Here is a 6749-nt window from a genome sequence, read left to right on the forward strand (position 1 = left end):
AAGCTTTATATAAAAATATATATTAACCTTTAATTAATTAGTTATATAATCTTATAGTATTTAAAATTAAAATATGTTGAATCTCGTATGTTGGCCTGATGGCCAGATTGTTAGTATTTAAAAAACACATGACAAAAAACTTCCAAAAATGAATACTTATTAAACAATAAAAAAATATAAAATACTTAAAAGACAATACGGGTTCAAACCAGCTCTTAAAATCATTCATATTCTTAAATGCTCTCAAAATAGATATTGGTGGCTGATAGAGATTCAGCAATGACAAGCACCAGCCCAAAAATAGATCTGTAAATTGAACAGAGAGAAAGATATGTGGAGTGAATGAGGAAAACAAAGAAATAGATGATTGGTGAAAGGGAGGAAAAACGACAGCGGTAGCCAATTCAAAAGCTAGCACCACAGCTGGACAAAACAAGAGAAAAGAAAACATAAATCATAAAACCCAAAACTATTTAATTCATAAAACCGAAATTAAGTTGAATCAGATGAGAACAAAAATCTTTCAATGTTATTTTCTCTATCTATAAAACTGGAATGGGAGGGTAGGAGAAGAATTAGGTCATTGTTGGGATTCAAAAACTACACGAGTTTTCTTAATTGCTTCTTATCGCATACAAGCAGAATTGCAATTCCCTTGGTACATTTGTGAAAGCAACTCCAAAATTTTTATTAAGCTCATATTATAAAACAGAAAAAAAAAAAAAACGATACGATTGGAGGGAGAATGAGTAGTCATCGTTTACGGACTAGTCCAACCGGCCCCAAACATTTAATTTTATTTAATTAAGAAAAAGGGAGGGGCAAATCGGAGCCACTTAGAAGATTTTGTACAACCAAATTTGTTTTTGATCGTACAATCCCAAGATTTTCTCTGGCTATAATAGTGTCCACACTATAAACAAGTTGTAGTCTAGTAGTGTTGAAGTGTTGCTATCCCGGTAGATGTTATATGTTAATGTCAACCTTGTGTTCACGCTACATGAAGTTTTTTACATTTTTCATATGATTTTAAAAATGTCGGTTTTCTTTGTTCTTTTATGAGTTATGACAGTACAATTAAAATTGAGGCATAAATTTTGAAGAAGAGAAATTAAAGTTGAAAACGATCACGTATGCCAATAAAAAAAACAGACGTGCAAAATTCCGTACTGAAATTTGGGCGACGAACTTTCGACGAAACTTCGTGGGAGAAAAAGTACAAAAACGACGTACGGTTACGTTATGAATATGGTTGAATTTGCGCCTTGCTGCAATGTCACTAATCCTAATTATTGGTATACCTATCAAAAAATCCCAATTGTTAGTAACGACACAGCAAAATTATTTTTAAAAGATGATATATTATTCTAGAAAATGCAAAATTTGCTTGGGAAGATGGTCAGGGAAGATTTTCAAAAGTTACTGGAGTGTGTTAGTATTAGAAGCTGAGCTGTGGGGGGCGAGACTGGTTTGCCAAGGGTGATATTAGAAGTAGATAATGCTGCTGCTGTCCAGATGGTTAATGGGGAGGATCGGGAAATGCACCATAATGCTGTGGTGCGAGGAGTAAAGAATATGCTTCGTCGGACGTGGGAGGTAAGAGTCCAGCATGTTTACCGATAAGTTAATGCAGTAGGAGATCGTATGACAGCATTAGCACGCGGCTATGGAATGGACCTACGGCTATGGAGTTACTGAATGAAGAAAGGAAGACGCTGCTGTAATTATTCTTGAATGATTTTCGATTGTTCTCTTATTCTACCAAAACAAAAATTGAGGAATTGGGCAAACCAAATTCTATAGAGATACAAGGTCCTATTTATTCTTTTATTTATATATTCACCATCAAACCTTTGCTACAGCAAAAGAATTTATGATTTAAAAATCAATTATTTAAAATTTATTATAACAATTAAGTTATTCAAGAAGTTAGGGTAGATTATAGTGGTGGTTAACACCATGTGCAGTATGGAGATTCATTAAAGATAAATATTTGGAGGTAATAATTAAGCAAAATGAGTACAATATAATATTTATAGGAGGTTGGCTCAATGTGGATCCCGGCCATCGAATGCTCTATCCTATATGTGCAAGCAATAGAATGGCGGATTGTCATGCTAGGAACATTGTTGAAGTTGGTGTCAGGTGATTAGTTGAAGTCCCATTAGACTTTACAATTTAATATTTAGGGTTGGGGTTTTATGGTTTAGAGGATTTTTTTGTAAAATTTTTAAAAGTTTTTTTTCTCTATCAGAAATGTTTCTAAACTGTTAATGGTTTCATTTTACATAACATTTAATAATAAGAAGAATAGTATTTAATGCATATATAATAATATGACATCATTATTAAATTAAACAAAAGAATATTGAAAAGTTATAAATAAATATTAATAATTTTATTCAAATATAATTAAATATTTTTTTGAACATTAATCTCGTTATATGTTTTTATCATATTTGCTCTTTTTGATACAATACCTAGAACTATCCATACCCCCTCCCTAACCATTTAATGCACTCAAACCCATAACCTCCTACACTAGTAACAATGCCGATACAAATCGAGTTAAGACTCAATTGGTAATAAAATTAAATATTAATGGTGTATAATTAAGATAAAATAGACAGTTGAAAGAAGTCCCCAGCAGAAGAAAGAAAAATGGGGTTTCAATCGAATGAGAAGGTAAGTGCAAATTTACACTTTACAAGTCATCTCCAAACATGCAGAAGACGATAAATCATATTTGTCGGAAGCAAAATGTTAAATAAGGGAAGGAGGAAAGAAGTTTCCAGGTTAAAAAAGTAAGTAAAGGTTTCCCACTTTACACGACCTATAAAAAATTAAAATTTGCAATATTCATCAACTTATTCATCAAGTTTTTTCAATCTCAAAAGTATCGAATTGCAATGGTTTAGTCCTCAAGAATGTTCTCTGCAGAATGCTTTCCATCGGCAGATCAGCTGAGATAATTTCGTTGCTTCCACATTTTTATTAAAGCAAAGGTAAAGAAACATCTTATCGTGTATAATGCATGCAATTATTTGTTGTTTTTAATGGTTTAATTAATCATTATATTAAGTTTGGTGGGTGGTGGTAGGTAGAAATTTATTATTTATCATATTTTTAGTAATTTTTATTTTATGTTTAGAATTTTAGTTATCTTTCTCTACAATATTATATAATAAATGGAGCTAAATTAAGTCAACTATTTGCTAGATTAATTGACTCAAACCCTCCACTTCCAGAGAAGGTTTATGTTCATATATAGACCTTCAGTTTTTGAAAATGTTGTGGCCACTGAAGCACCTATCAACTTGCTCTCCAGGTGGAACACTGCTGACCTCGAACAACAGCTAGGCATATATAGCTACCCTTTCTTCCATTCTTGTAACTTTAGAAATATTTTATTTTATGGCAGTTTTTTTCCAAATACAGTTAAAAAAAGTATCTCAAATTTCAGTTCAACTTTTTTTTTTTTGGATTTAAACTCCTTAATCTCTCCCTAACTCATAAATAGGAGGATAATATGGTTTAGCGCACCCAAATTTACATCTTCTTGTATTAATAATAATATTTATATCAATCAAGTTAATACTCAATCGGCCAGTTCAACATAATTTTATTTTTGATTAATTTTAAATCCAAACATTTTAGGGATCAAATTTAGAAGCGTGTCAATTGAAATTTTGAAATCAAGTATTTTGTTATTCCACCCGTAGTTAAATCAACATGTAATTCATAGTTGTTTAATTGAACTTCTGTCCTAATCAAATTGATATCACTTTATATTTTATATTATTTTTATTAAAACTACTCAACGAAATTTACATAAGTTATCTTTATATATATAAAATCTACTTTTACATATAATTTCTCCCCACCTTTAAAACAGAGAGAGAAATTATGTTTAAATACGCTCAAACCCACATTGAAGAGAGCAATAATGAGTAAATTTTTATTTTGAAAATGATTGATTAGGTAAAAAATCTTTTACGTTGACAACTAATTGGAGAGAGCAATAATGAAAAATTCATTATCAAGTTGATTTTTGCCGATATTGGTGCAAACATTAGTTAGTACGAGGACAAATAGTTAAGCAAGAGGTGGAGCCAATTGAGGGCAGAAAGCAAGGAAAAGAGTGACATGTTCTTGTCTCCATTAATATCTGTCAATATGCTTATATATGCCCAATCAGTAACGGAAGATCCGCCCCACAAGCATGTGCGAGGAGCCAGGGACAGCTTCCAGGAAGTTTCCTCTATCAAATTTAAAATGGAGTTTGTTTCATGCGAATTATGGGGGCAACAGCTAGTCCTTAATTAATAGCGTTGCTAAAAAACAAGGTTCTTCCAAGATTTTCATACTCTCCAAGATATCAATGTCGTGAATTTATTTCATTTATTTTTTCCCCTTTCATTCTTCTTTTCAGTAAGGGAATTATTGGTGACATCAATGATAGGGAAGGGTGATGCCAAGGGCAGTTTCCAGGAAGTTTCCTCTGCATCTTTTGATAAGGGCAAATCGAAAATTTTAGCAGATATCTCATTCATATATAGCTTGAAGATTTATTTCATCTATACATTTCATCCAACTTAAATGGTGTAGTTGATGCTCAAGTTGGTTTAGATTTAGATGTGAAAGTGGAATCAATTAGTCTTGTTAATTCTACTTATTATTAATTGGCCACATTTGAGAGTTATGCCAATTCTTTTCTTTTTTTTTTTTAAGACTTTTGTTACTTGTGATTTAATGTTGTCTTTTCTTTTAATTTTATTTATTTATTCGAGTTTAACACTCATAAACAAGTCATTTTGAGTTATATATTCTAATTATTTCAATTTTAAGTTGGATGGATTTAAACCATCGAATTTCTGGACTTACAATTTTGGGTTGAAGTGAGAGTTAATAGACAGATTTGAATGGGAAGCAAAAATTATATGTTGCATACAAGAACTCCATTAGAGACTTGTACAATTCCTAGTTTCTTAGTCCATAGAATCAAGTAAAGAAAGCAAGCGCTGTCTAGGGCTAGGCTCACTAGTAATTTGGCGGGGACATTTACATGGATGCTCTTTTCAAAATTCGATAACAGGAATTAATTTCTGTTAGTTTATCTTTATATATTAATTTAGTTATTTTAGTTTATATATTTTTTCAATTTTAAAATTTCAGTCATCATTAAATAATAACCGTTACATTCATTAAGTTTTGTTGTTTTCAAAATTTGATGTGACAAACATATTATTATATGTGTAATGTTATGCCTGCTTATTATTTTCACATATTCGTCACTCTAAATTCAGTTCATGGATTAGCTACAGTCATTTGCATCGAGACTAAAATTTTAAATTTTAAAAAGTTTAGGGACTTAGAATGATCTAATTGGAGAATATAGACCAAACCTACAACTATACATATAGTGTAAGACTAGTAATTGAATCTAACCAAACAGGCTTAACTGTTACCGCTTGGGTGAGGGCTAAATTTTCAAATTTTGAAAATTATAAGGATTAAAATTGATCAAATTAAAGTACAAAAACCAAATTCATAACTTTTGCAAAATATAGGGACTAATAGAAAATTTTAACCTTAAAATAAGTCTTGGATTATCTGCAATTGACATTTTCTATTTTTCTTCACAAGAAACTATACTGAACTTTTTCCAATTTTTGGATAAGTGATAAACGGATGGTTTCTGTCACACAAAACAATGCAAATTTTATGGACTGTCGTAGGGTTTTTTCCATTTTACAGATTTGTAATTTGATATGTTAATAGGACTTTTGGGTAATTTTACAGTGGCGGAGATCTAGATTTTGAGTAGTGGCTTAATTTTGATATCTGAACCTTTTAAAGATAAACCTTGAATTCTCTACTCCAGTTTTACAAGACAAATTAATTAGACAGAATATGATTTTTATTTATGTTTACTACTCCTTTGTATATTAAATTAGTTGCTGAATTTTTTTTATTAGTTGCGTTCCTATTATTTATTTATTTATTATTATGAGCTACTTTCTTTTTTTTTTGGTGATTTGAGATTCTTGATTGAAGAGTATAGATGAATCGTATTAATCATTTCATCAGAATATTGAGTTTCTACTTACTGATTTGAACATTTTATTCTTCTTCTTCCACTTCTTTCTCTTCTATTGTTATATCTTACTCTTCTTTTCCTCTCTTTTTTATTTTATTTTATTTTGCAAAGGTAATGATTTACAATTTGAGCAACATAATTAGTATCAGAGCTGCATTTTTATAAGATGGCAGAAGAAATTGTCATCAAAATGCAGTAAGAACTTAACCAACTACAACAAAAGTTATTCAAGATACAATCAAATGTTGAACAACTAGATGAGAAATTCAATGAAAAAGTTCAAAGGATTAAGGTTGGAATTGTAAAATTTCATTGAGCTTTAAGCATGAAAGGAGACGTGATGAGGTTCCATCATAATCATATTTCAGATCTCTTTCAGTTTGTATTTAGCATGATTCTTGAGAGAATTTGCATTAATTCATGACATTTTAGTTAGTTTGACATTTTCACAAAGTTCCATATTTTTTATGTTTTATGCTTTATTGTTATTTTTATTAATTTTAATTAGTTTTTATTTTAATAAATTGTTTATGTCGTCTTATAAATGTTAGAAGATGTTTAATTAAAGGCTCGTGAATGAAAAAAAAAAAGTTCAATCAAGAAAAAAAATGGTCAAAATCATACTTTAGCAAAGACTACTTAGGGCACT

The 6749-nt window shown here is 30.3% G+C and overlaps 1 long non-coding RNA gene across 5 annotated transcripts; it reads left to right on the forward strand.

The window, feature by feature from the left end:
- Positions 1 to 2701: 2701 nt before the first annotated feature.
- LOC105799944 (uncharacterized) lies at positions 2702 to 5148 on the forward strand. Of its 5 annotated transcripts, XR_008188557.1 has the most exons (3): positions 2816 to 3005; positions 3220 to 4346; positions 4433 to 5148. It is a non-coding gene; the product is annotated as an uncharacterized LOC105799944 (long non-coding RNA). The 5 variants fall into 5 exon arrangements; XR_008188558.1 differs by having other exon boundaries at positions 2702 to 3005; positions 3220 to 5148; XR_008188561.1 differs by having other exon boundaries at positions 2702 to 3005; positions 3249 to 5148.
- Positions 5149 to 6749: the final 1601 nt, after the last annotated feature.

The sequence above is a fragment of the Gossypium raimondii genome, chromosome 9 (assembly GCF_025698545.1).
Source record: "Gossypium raimondii isolate GPD5lz chromosome 9, ASM2569854v1, whole genome shotgun sequence".
NCBI classification, from domain to species: Eukaryota; Viridiplantae; Streptophyta; class Magnoliopsida; order Malvales; family Malvaceae; genus Gossypium; species Gossypium raimondii.